The sequence below is a fragment of the Pantherophis guttatus genome, chromosome 4 (genome assembly GCF_059756535.1).
Source record: "Pantherophis guttatus breed Tessera chromosome 4, ASM5975653v1, whole genome shotgun sequence".
Classification (NCBI taxonomy): domain Eukaryota; kingdom Metazoa; phylum Chordata; class Lepidosauria; order Squamata; family Colubridae; genus Pantherophis; species Pantherophis guttatus.
The window spans coordinates 47,801,142-47,813,720 of NC_142066.1; the positions used below are offsets into that span (position 1 = coordinate 47,801,142).

The 12,579-nt window shown below is 41.6% G+C and overlaps 1 protein-coding gene across 8 annotated transcripts in view; it reads left to right on the forward strand.

Moving 5' to 3' along the window:
* The window catches only part of ARHGAP23 (Rho GTPase activating protein 23), a 216,225-nt gene that overhangs the window by 82,511 nt on the left and 121,135 nt on the right, over window positions 1-12,579 (forward strand). The gene's annotated exons all lie outside the window — the stretch shown is intronic.

Here is a 12,579-nt window from a genome sequence, read left to right on the forward strand (position 1 = left end):
GAGATGCAACATGAAAGTCTAGTCTGGGTAACTTTGGGCCAACAATTCTTTCTCAGCCCAGGCTCAGGCTTGGGCAACAAGTTGGTTGGTCAACTAATGTTGCAACCAGTGAATCAACACTCAATTGATCAGAAAAAAGCAGATCCTGCATTTCTAGGAAAACACTGGGAAGAAAAAAAATGCTTGTGTTAACTTGAGGAGTGCAATGTATGTTCATGTAGTTGTGTAAATCAGACCTACTAATTATTATTGCTGTTAGCATAGCTGACAGTTATATAATAAAAGCAACAGTGGAACTTGATTTTAGTTGTAGTGTGGAAGGAAAAGTGTGCATGTGGGTGCAGAAACCTTCTGCACTTTGCATTACATCTCTACTTCCTCTGCTGATCTTTTGTTTCCTGTTATCAGGAACTTTGGTCATTCAGTATGAATGAATGAACAAGAGGCCACTCGTGCAAAGTTTTAATCTGTGTGTGCTTGGCTTGCAGTGCATCCACATCCGCTGTCTCTTCCTGAGGGCTGCTGAGTCCATTGACAATAGGAGGCAAACTGCAGAGCAGACAAAATGCACATGGAGAATGACCTGGGGGCCAACCAGGCACAGAAAAGAGACATTGACAGGCAGGCTCAGAGAGGGTTAGACTTTTGTCCTAGGCTGCATTCTCTGAGCCCAGGGATCTGCCATCCAGGAAGAAGAGGGTGAACTCACACAGGCTGTTTTGCTAAGGAGCCAAGTCAGTCACCTCAGTTCCAAATCAGATACCATTTGGGAAAGGTAAGAGTGTGTTGAGTTACATATACAGGACAGACCAGTTGGGCTTCCTTCTCTAGGTTTTCAGTCAAATGAACTAGTCTAGAACAGCTTCTGTATTTTTAGGCAGCTGGGTTCTTGAGTTAGTCATAAAAATAATTTATGCATCATTCAAAAACTCTTATTTTGTCCACAATCATTTCCCATCTTGCTTTTACTAGCTGTTTTCATTCTGTATGAGAACGTACTAGAGGCTAATATCCATGGCTTAACAAATGTCTATGGGTGGGCATGGAGAATAAACACAGAAAGAGGGGCTCCAATTTCAAAGGTTCAGCACTTGAGATTTAGTTCCTGATTAGTTATCTTGTGTCATTCTTGGGTTTATGCTGTTCGAGCCTAAAACATCCTCCTGATCTCCCTTCTTCACCCCTCCCTTTCCTCCAAATTGAATTTTCTCTACCAACAAACTTTCCTCAAACTCTTCAATTCTTTCTTTAGCAGCATTTTCACAATTGTACAATTCCCATCTCTATCTCCATAATTTGCAGTCAGGCCTCCCTGTTACTTTCCAAATGCTGATGGAAGTTATGATCTGGGGTTGTGGTCCATCTGGCTGGATCCAAATTAGAGCAGTTCTGCAGGCTACTGCCCTCTCTCCAACCACGACTTCTTTTTAAGACTGATTATAAGACCAAGGAGTAACAGTGTCAGCTCAAAGCTATAATCAGATGCAGAAATGCTGCTCTTAGTAGAATTTAGACTGGAGTTAGATGATGCCGTATGGGGCACATATCTCCAGGCAGGTCATTCTAAGGGCAGGGGTCAAGTGGAAGCCAAGTTTTGAGCCAAGGAGAAATGACATCAAGAAGTGGGGGGAGAGATAGAAGGGCAGGCAGGCACTTAAAGAGGACACTGGCAAACTCCTAGAGTATCAAATAAGCACTGAGGCAGTGAAGAATGAGAACCCAGGAAGAAGGCTCAGGCCTTCATAAGAAAGGTCAAAGAAGATACTTCCTGTGCTGGAGGAAAATTTGGTCAAGTGGGCGCTTTGCATAATCTATGTCTTCTGCAAATAACATGGGTGCCCCTTTTAATTTTTTTTTTGTAATTTGGGAGGAGGAAAAACAACTTTATATATATGCTAACCTTGCAGATAGTCCTCAGGTCGGGACCTTAGTGGAGCCTCCCCAATATGGTTGAATGTTGTAATCGACATTAAGTGAAGCACCCACTTGATTGCCTCACTTATGACCCAAATCATCACTGCTCTTCCTAATACAGTCGCTAAATGACCAACAGGTTGTTAAGCAAAATCACAGAGTGGGTCAGTGGCCCTGGGGGAAGGGCCTGAGAGGCTAGCCCAAGCCCTGCCCCAGGCTTCCCAAGGCGCACCCCATGCTCCGCTTTCAACACTTTGGTCCCTTCAGGCCTTGAGCCTGCTTCCTACCCCAGCAGGCCTATACACCCCCTCCTCACTCTGCGGCCATAGTGCACTTACCTTTGAACATCTCCCGAACTTCCGGAGTTAGGGAAGGATGGTAGGCTGCTCCATTCCTCAGCCGCATAAGATGATCCCAGAAGCAGTGGCTATTTTCTGCACAGCAGCATTGAACTGTGAGCACTTTGAAAATGGCTGCTGCTCCAGGATTGTGCCAGGCAGCCCAAGAATGGAGCAACCTGCCTTCTTTCCCTAATTCAAACTCTGGAGATCCTCAAAAGGTAAGTGAGGAGAAGGGTCAGGAGCCCAGTGGGGTGAGAAGCCCACTTTAGTGGCTTGGTGGGAGAGATAGGCAGGGGATTCTGCTGCAGCGTTCCTGAAATTGTCATAAAGTGAACAATCATGGAGGTACTTTAGTAGCTGTAACTTTGGAATTTTCATCATAATTTTGAATGGTTGCTAAGTAACCAATCATAAATCAAGGACTACCTGTATTCAATAATATACTAAATTTGGTTTTTTTTTATCTTGACACAAAGGTTGTAGCCATTGTTGAGATTAGCAAGCATAATAATATCAAGGCATAAAGGAAATTTATGCATAGGGTGGAAAACTAATACTTATTGGAATGTCACTTAATATGCAAATTATCCAAAGCAAATATTAAGTTAAAATAGTTGGGAAGTGTCTGGCTTCCTATATGTGTGTATTTTAGGAGTAGCTCTATACATACTGTATCAGATGCAAAAAGGCATTAATATATTCAGGTCCCTTGAGTAAATGTATTTGAAGTTAGAAAAAATGCAAAGGAACATCTCAAAGGAGAGCTTGATGAATAAGAACAAAGTAAAACAATTGTTTTGGAACTAGGAGCATCAGCAGATATCAGGGCTTCGACGATCTTTTCTGGCCTTGGAGCTAAACAGGGTTGGGACTAGTGAAACTATAGCATGCGTGCCACAGGTGGCACATGGAGCCATATCTGCGGGCACGTGAGCCGTTGCCCTACGCATGCACGTGCTGGTCAGCTGATTTTTGGCTGGTCCTACCCACGCCTCCCCTCCCAGGAGTCTCCACGCGGCCCATTTTGGATGCCAGGTAATACAGGGCTCATGCAGAGGCTCTGGGAGGGCATTTTTGGCCTCCAGAGGGCCTCCGGGGGAGGTGGGGGAGGCTGTTTTTGCCTTCCCCAGGCTCCAGGAAAGCTTCTGGAGTATGGGGAAGGCGAAAAACGGGCCAACCGGGCCCACCGGAAGTCGGGAAACGGACTGTTTCTGGCCTCCAGAGGGCCTCGAGGGAGGCAGGGGAGGCTGTTTACACCCTCCCCAGGCTTCGAGAAAGCCTCTGGAGCCTGGGGAGGGCAAAAAATGGGCCTACCGGGTCTACCGGAAGTCTGGAAATGGGCTGTTTCGGAAACCTCCGGAGGTTTCAGGGTGGCCTGCTAGGCCTAAAACGGAGAGCGGGGTGTGTGTGGGGGGGGCATGGAATTATGGGTGTGGGCATGCGCATGCACAAACCCCGCGTTCCCCCCGCTTTTGGCACACGATGGCAAAAAGATTAGCCATCACTGCTAGATTGCAAAATATTATATCTCTATCCATCATCTCTCAGCCTTTTTAGAATTTCATCATTTATTGATTTTTTTGGTGATTCTTTTATGTTTCTTTCTTGGAATCTTATATGTCTTTCTAATCTTTTTGCACAGACTAATTGTTCCCTCTGCCTTACCCTTTATCTCCTTCTGCTGCCTCTTTTGAATATCCATCCATAACCCATTCATTATTTTTGAAAGATCTTCTTTTATTCTATTATAAACTCTTAAGGGATTATCTATTTGATTTTTTAGTATTTATTATTACTGTCTTTTCAGTGTTTTTATCTGCTTTTAACTTATTCTTATCTTTTTGTAATTTATTTTGCTTTGTCCCCTCCACCAGTCCTTCTAATTTCTCAGCTGCCTTCTCTGTGTTATATTAATCTTTTCCCACCATATGTTGAGACCCTTTTACTTTCACATCTTTATCTTTAAATATTCACATCAATTTCTTATAATTCTTTATCGCTATTTCTAACATTTCTTCATAAAACTTTATTGTCTCCTGTTGGGTCATTTTGTAACAAGTTGATATACGTCTAATATCCCAGTATCCCAATATTTAAAAACTCCAGAAAAAAACAAATGTTAATAAAATTTGGTCAATCTCAAAGTTATTCCTCCAGGTCCTCTAAGTTTCTAGTCTTTAGATGCTATAAATTTGTGCTTTTCAGTCTTTATAATTTCCAATTTACACCTTCCCAATTGTCCAGATTTTAAAGTCTTATTTATCTTTTCTTCTTCCTTCCCTTCTGTCACTTTTCTTCTTTTGCTTCGTAAGATGATCTGTCACGTAATGTTGATAACCCAAATCCAATTTAGCCCACCGGGTTACTTCAAATCTTTCAAATCCGCTTTGCAGTGTACAGTTCCAATAAAGTTTTAGTGTTTAATTTAATTTACCTTATGAATCTTCAAAAAGCTCCATAAATACTTCCCAGCATCTTTTATCTTTTACTAAGATAAAAATCAAGATCAAATAGCTTTCCGGGTGTGGTTTACTTTCTCTCATCACTTTCCTTTAAATTCTGCATGTTGCAGTAATCTTCTTCCTCCAGTAGACTGTTCCCCTGCTCCCAATTCCAGCGTTCAACAGAGTGTAAAAGTCAAAAACAGCTCCAGCACAAGATCTTAGTGTCCCGGTTGTCCCAGATTGTAACTGACCAAAAATGGCTGTTGTCCTTACTGCCGTTCAGTTGAATTAATTGAATTCAGGCTTGACAAAGAGCTTTCTTTGGATCAATGAGGAAATAGCGATTTTCTTGTGATTGACGAAGCGCCTCTCCCTTCTTCACCACCTGTCCAAGGTCGCTTAACCCTGTAGAGACCTCCCAGCAAGCAGTTGCCGGCTGCATTTCTCGGAGCCCGGCGGAGCTCTGCTATTTTCCAGCTGTTCTTGCTGTGACGTAAACCGGAAGTCGAGGAGCGGAATTTGATGCTTGGTTCTGATGGCATGTTTTTGAGAATAGGGCTTTAAATATAATGAGAATGGATGAGGACCACAGAATGGAGAAAAAGAGAAACACTGATTGGGCAGAGGATGGAGATCAGCTAGTCTGGCAATGAATGCAGTCCTAGGGGAAATAGAGTGTAAAAAGGGATGATGGGGATGCATGTCCCCAGATCTTTCTCTATACTGGTGGTTCCAGAAGATTCCAAGGAGACTGTGCAATTGTGAACAGGGTGCTCAGTATTAGAGGTTGGGCTTTCAGGCTGACATAATCTGGGCTTTGTATTTTACTGAAGAATGTTCATGACTTCCATGGATCTTGCCAAGGAGTCTTACACTTGGAAGGGGCTTTGCTTAACCACATTGTATCGAGTGCCTAAATTATGATTGTACACTGCTATGCTACTGATAGGTTTTCAGGTACAATTCAAAGTGCTGGTTTAATCTATAAAATCCTTTATGTTTGGCTCGCAGGTATCTCCAGGATGACCATAGGGAACTGGGCCACTGTAAATGTTTGCCTTGAATGGGCATGTTCAAAGTCCCTATATGCATAAAGTGCAATTGGAGTCCCTGTTTTCTCTGTAGATTGCTTTTTTCCCAGTTTTCCCTGTTCATTCTTTGAGATCTGGATAAGAGGCCTCTTTGAGCCCCAACCATGACAGTGTCATTTGCAGGGATTTAGGGCTGGCCCTCCTCAGCCGCTGACTGCCTTGTTTGGCACAGTACCAACCAGTCCTGAATTTGTTAGTCTTTCATAGCGCTCTTAAGACCAGTATCTTTTAGCAAAATTGTAACAAAATTTGAGGGCTAAGGAGAGGAAAAGTCATCTTAGTCTATCCTAGATAGTGATTGTGTTACAGTAGTTCCTTGGTGCTTGAGTGTATTTATTCCATCATGAACTTATTTATTTGGTAAATTATATAGCTACCCAACTCACAAATGTAACTCTAGGCAGCATACTACAATAGACAGTTAAAACAAGTACAAACAACTATTAAAAACAATTAAACTTAACTAGAATTAAGACTGTAGGAGAATAGGCAACATCCTAAACACAGTATAACTATATTGCAGGCTCCCTGTTCCCATGAGTTTCCCCAAGGCTGCTGGGAACATTTAAAAGCTTTCGAGAAGGTTGGTAGGATTGTTGCCTCACCATGGAAGGAATGTTATACAAGGCAGGAGCCATGTCAAAAAAGGCTCATCTCCTGGGTCCTATCAGGTGGAACTCTCTGACAGATAGGGCCTTATACTGTTATCTTTTGTTTTAATCTTACTGTTCGGAGATCTGTAGGTTGTTCAAAGTTGGCCATAATTGAGCAGCATAGAAACCTAATAAACTTTTAGAGAAGTCTCCTTCAATGAATCATAAAAAGAATGTACATTTATTTTATTTATACATTTTAATAGAAGTCATAAATATTAGAGGCTCAAATCACCCTACTTTGGATACATTATGTGAAGACGAAGCTTTTGGAAAAGACTCTAATGCTAGAAGAAAAGAGAAGAAGGAGACATCTATCAGTAGGGTGGATAGATTCATTTACAGCGGTGATGGGACCTGAAAGACCATGTTAAAGACAGATTGCCAAGAGTCAACAATGTTAATGATATACAATCAATCCATTATCACAGAATATATATATATATATATTTACAGTTTGTTCCTAAGCTGTATATCTCAACAGCAAATATAACTTTATCTGCAAATGGGTATGCCTAGGCAGGGCTGTCAAACTCTTGGCCCATGGGCCAGATGCATCACACACTGGCCACACCCCCTTTAGCAAAGGGGAAAAAAGTCCCAATACATCATGTGATGCCGATGTGACGCCATGAGTTTGACACCCCTGGCCTAGGGTATTGACATGGCTTTAATAATCAGGATGAAGACTCTTTTTCTGGGCAGTAGACTGAATCAGATGATATCCAATCCCCCTTTCAGTCCTGACTATGAATCCTTTGTTTTTAGCTGTTAATGATGTCATTCCTGCATTTGAATATCACTATGGGCTTAACCAATGAAGCCATGATGAGTTTTTAGTAGCTGCATCTTCTTTTGGCAAAGAGAGACTGTATTAATCTATAAGGGCTGCTGGAGTCTGGATTCTCCTGGCCCTCTTGGTATGGCTGTCAGTCCACAGTGGTCCCTCGCTCAGGCACCTCTAATGGCCTGGGTCACATAGTGGAGTGGTGGTTTGTCTCCTCTCAGCAAGCAGGTCACATGGTGGAGTGATGGTTAGTCTTTTCCCAGCAGGTGAGTCACAAGATGAATGGTATTCAGGTGACTGGTCAGCCGTTCTTCCTTTTTCTCTCTCTCTTGAACTGCCTGCTGAAATGTCCTTCCATTGCCTTTGCTCCTTCATGGATTCCTCTGCTTGCCTCCTTTCTCTTAAACTTCTCTCCCTCAGCCTTGACTATCTTATCCCCTTTGCTCCTTTAGGCTTGCCCCAAGAAACCTCTTCTATTCTATTTCCTTCTCTCCCTCAGGCTTGCCCCACAGAAGCCTCGGCTATCCTATCCCCTATTTCCCTCAGGCTTGCCCCATAGAAGCCTCTCCTATCCCATCCCCTTCTCTCCCTTAGGCTGGGGCACCACAGAAACATCTCCTATCCTATCCCCTTATTTCCCTCAGGCTTGGCTCACAGAAGCCTCTGCTATCTTATTTCCTTCTCTTCCTTAGACATGCCCAACAGAAGTCCCTCCTATCTTCCCCATTGCCTTCACTCCCTCTCCCTTTCCCCAGGCCTCTTTTTCCATTTCCCCCCTCAATCAACCTCCTCTTCCTCCTCTCGCACACCTTCTGTCTCCTCCTTTCCCGCTAAAACCTCCTCCTTATTCCCTTTTCCCCCCCACTACCAAAGTTTATCTACTATTGGTTTTATTAACTAGACTCATAAGAACTAGGACCATTAAAAACATTATAATATCAGTATCTTATTTTAAAATTATTTATTAGATTTTTATCTTGCCTTTATTAATTTAAAAATAACTCAAGGCAGCTAACATACGTAACACCCTTTCCTCTTCTTGTTCCCTCTACAACAACAATCCTGTGAGGTGAATTGGATTACTACTTCAAAGTCACCCAGGTGACTTTCAAGTCTAAGGCAGAACTTGTATCAGAATGCTTATAGTTTTCAAACGATTTCACAAAAATACCTATGAACACTTTTACTAATCTACCTGCACACATGGATATTATTTATATCTGATCTGTTTTTATATGAATTAAGTTCAGCATTATTAACATGTATTAGAGTGTCAGAAGACAACCTTCCTTTTCTCTTACCTGTGTCATTTATGAAGTGGCTATACCAAAAGCTGATTTTGAGAAGCCACCTTCCCTTCATCTTTAATAGTTCTGTTATTTGCTATAGAAATATTGGCTGGCTGGATGGTACAGCTTGAGGATAAAAAGTGAAAGAAAGGAAAGTCCTATTTTCTGATCTTGATTCTGCAAATCTAAGGCTTCTCTTCCTTCTCCATAATTTAGCTTGGTACTGAATGTATAACAATTTAGTGACTAGGGTGGGAGGATTACAGATAATCCTTGTTACTGACTGCCTTGTTTAGCAACCGTTTACGGTTACAACGGTGATAAAAAGTAACTTTACAACCAACCAGGCCTTGTATTTATAAACTTTACAGTTCTGTAAAGCAAAGAAAAGCATAAGCAGAATTGCAGTGTCACTTAGTGACTGCTTGATTTAAGAACCAAGTTGCCAATCCCAATTGTAGTTACTAAATGAGGACTACCTATGCTGAAATAATGCTAGAACTTTCTTTGGTACATAGAAGCTTTGACACACATCAGCTTCTTGGCCATCTTTTTTTCTGAACTGGTCTTGTGTAGAGTGTTATCATTGATCTGGAATGAAACAGAATATTTCACAGTTTGGAGCTCAGTGGTGCCTTGGAAGGGCAGTTGGAAATTGCATGAAAATGAGGGTTTTTTTTATAAACTCCTTAAGAAAATGGTTGATTTACTGCTTTAGATTTTGAAAACCCTTTGTCTTCCTTTAACTTGATCCTGATGTGCAGGTAATAAACTAGGATTAGAGAAAATAGCTGTGAGTAAAGAATGGCAGGCTGGTTGGGGAAAGAGCCAACCCCTCATTGCCCTTTTCTCCTAAAACCTCCTTGTTTACAAGCCTTCAGCAACAAAGGAACTACTACTCAGTTTGGCCTGGAGGCAGATGGATTTTTGTTTCCAAAGATCTCATAATAAAACTGATGGTATGGTTACTGGGGCTCTATTAGTTTAGCTGCTGTGTGAAAAATGATACGAATGATACACTTTAAAATTTCAAAGATTTTTAAAATTTCAAAGATTTTCAAAGAGAAAGCTCTTTGCTTTCTGCCTGTATTTACTGTTGAATCCCAATTTAATTTTCAGTATTATAAATGTCTCTCCATTCATCTCTAACCTGTCCCTCTCCATTAATTAGGCGTACTCATTTTTATGTATCTGATTAAAAAACAAAATTTGCAAACCTCAATGCCATTGGTTAAGTTGTCAGGTGTCAAGAATGATCTTGACACTTGTGACACGTCTATTTTCATCTAAAAAGTTTTGTTGTGGTTTTCAAAATAATTTTCAATTGAGTAAGTTCACATAGCACACTGAACTAAACTCAAACAAACCACATAAATGCAGAGTGTGCTAAGCAAGCCTTTTAACTGATCAGGGAAACAGTTCAGAAATAAGACAAGGCATATTATAGATAGAAGTGGAAGGCGGGGAATTCCTTTCCCCATGGCCTTTATTTTACAGAGCAGCAAAAAAATAGTTCCTAAATGTTAACTATTGTACACACAGACGCTATCTTGGATTTCAGTATCATGCTCTTTTTATTCAAATACCAACTTATTATTCTGCTTAGGTTGATGAGCATGCCAGCGAAGCTATCACTGGGTGTGAGAAGGAAGTCACTTTTAACCCACTCACTCGGTTACACCCTTTCCCTAAAATCTCAGTCTACATTTAATGGAGTTGCTTTTGGCGTCCCTTAGGCTGAAGCAAACCAGCTGATGTGGCATAACGAGCAACTGCCTCAGGGGCAGCATGCTTGCAGACAGAATTGTCTGTTGTGATAAAATATAGCTTATTGTAATTACCCTGAATCCCCAAACCTGCTATTTTCTCCATTTTTAATTGGGCTTAAGGAATGATAAACAGCAGGCTTTTACGATTTCCTCTATTGCAACTACTTTGTTGACTGGGTAAACGTTCCAGGTGGCTGGCTCACATTTCACATTTTCTGTCAGTTTTCATCAGTGATAGTTAAATATGTATAATATTTATCTGTGCTTTTTCCAGACTTACAATTTGTATAAGTCTGACAACTTGTTAAAATTGTCAGGTGAACATTGGCTTCTTCTCATTTATATTCCACAGTACGAATAACCATAGGTAATGTGTTCTAAATTAAAAGTGAATTTTTGCCACATTGTTTGATACTAGAGTGGATTCCGTTGGTTAATTTCACTTGCTATTATATAAATATAGGGTTATTTATCACAGTGTCATGGAACCTGTGATCGAGATATTGCTGAATTATAGCTTCTAGCAACACCAACACAGCAAGGATGAGAGGAGCCCAACAGTATGAGGAAAGCCACAGGTCCCTCTTTGACCTATATGATTTTTTTACCTCCTGAGGCAGTATTTGCTTTGTTCTTGCAAAATCTCATTGGAAGCAGAAAAAATTGCAACCTGGTAACAACATATCGGGGTTCCACAGGGCTCGGTACTCTCTCCGCTCCTGTTCAACATTTATATGAAGCCACTGGGTGAGATTATCCATTACCACGGACTGAGGTATCACCAATATGCTGATGATATTCAGCTTTATGCCTCTGCCCGTGGTGAGTTAAGTGATGCCGTGTCCTCTCTCTTGCAGTGCCTAGAGGCTGTTGGGGCTGGATGGGTAGCAACAGGTTGAAACTAAACCCTTGCAAGACCGAGTGGTTCTGGGTTTGGGGTTCGTTGGCTCACGAAAAATTGCCACCTTTGGTCTTGGATGGGGTGGCACTTCCCCAAACAGACCCTGTGTGTAATCTAGGGGTTTTCCTAGACTCACAACTCCTACTCAAAGAGCAGGTGGCGGTTGTGGCCAGGAGGGCCTTTGCACAACTGCGGGTTTGCACCAGTTACGCCCTTTCCTGGACCAACAGTCCCTACTCACAGTCACTTATGACCTAGTCACTTCCCATCTTGACTATTGTAACACGCTCTACATGGAGCTGCCCTTGAAGAGCAGCTCCAGTTGGTGCAAAATGCAGCGGTCCGCATGGTTTTGTGCAGACCCCGGTATTCACATGTATCACCTCTCCGGCGGGAGCTGCATTGGTTGCCGATTTGCTTCCAAGTGCAATTCAAGTTGGTTGTCACCTTTAAAGCCCTTCGTGACTTGGGACCAGGTTATCTAAGGGACCGTCTCTTGCCGGTTACATCTATCAGACCCATCAGAGTGGGGAGGCAGGGAATGTTGCAGGTCCCATCCCTGAGGGAGATACACCTGGTTGGACCCAGAAGAAGGGCCTCTCTGTGGTGGCTCCCTCTCTCTGGAACATCATTCCCTCAGAGATTAGAATGGGCCCCACTCTAATAGTCTTCTGGAAGTTGCTGAAAACCTGGTTCTGCAGGACTGGGGAACCCAGAGCGGGATTGAACCCATTAAATGGCTCGTGTGACCTGCTGTCGCCGGGGCAGGGGGTGGGAAGTGTGGGGTGATTTTGTTACATTGTACTATATTAATTTATTTGATTCTCTTTGTTAGTTTTTATTGTTTTAAATGTGGTTTTATATTCTGTATGCCACCTTGAGTCGCCATGGGTGAATAGGCGGCAAGATAAATTCAATAAATAAATAAATAAACATATTGCAAGGGGCATCTACATTATTTTGCAATAAAATGCATCTGAAGATGATGATCATTTTCTTTTTTTAATTAAATTTAATTAAAATACAAAACAACAACAAAGATAGAAAGTAAGAGATAGAGAAACAAGAAACTGGGGTAAAACAATCACACACACTAACAATTGTGCCTTCTGTCCTTCTTTCTATTAAGTAATTGTCATCTTAAACTTTTTCTCAATTTCATCTCCTTTTTAATCCTCAAATCCCATAATCATCAATGCATTTTCTCGCTTCTCTCAGCAAAAAGTCCATATAAGGTTCTATAATCTTTTTCAAAAAGTGTTTTTGTTTTTCTCTGACCAAAGTAGTCAGATTCATCATTTCTGCAAGTCTAATTAATTTTATGACCCAATGTTCCAATATAGGCATTTCATTGCTTTTCCAATAAATTTGTGTACAATAATCTTTCCCC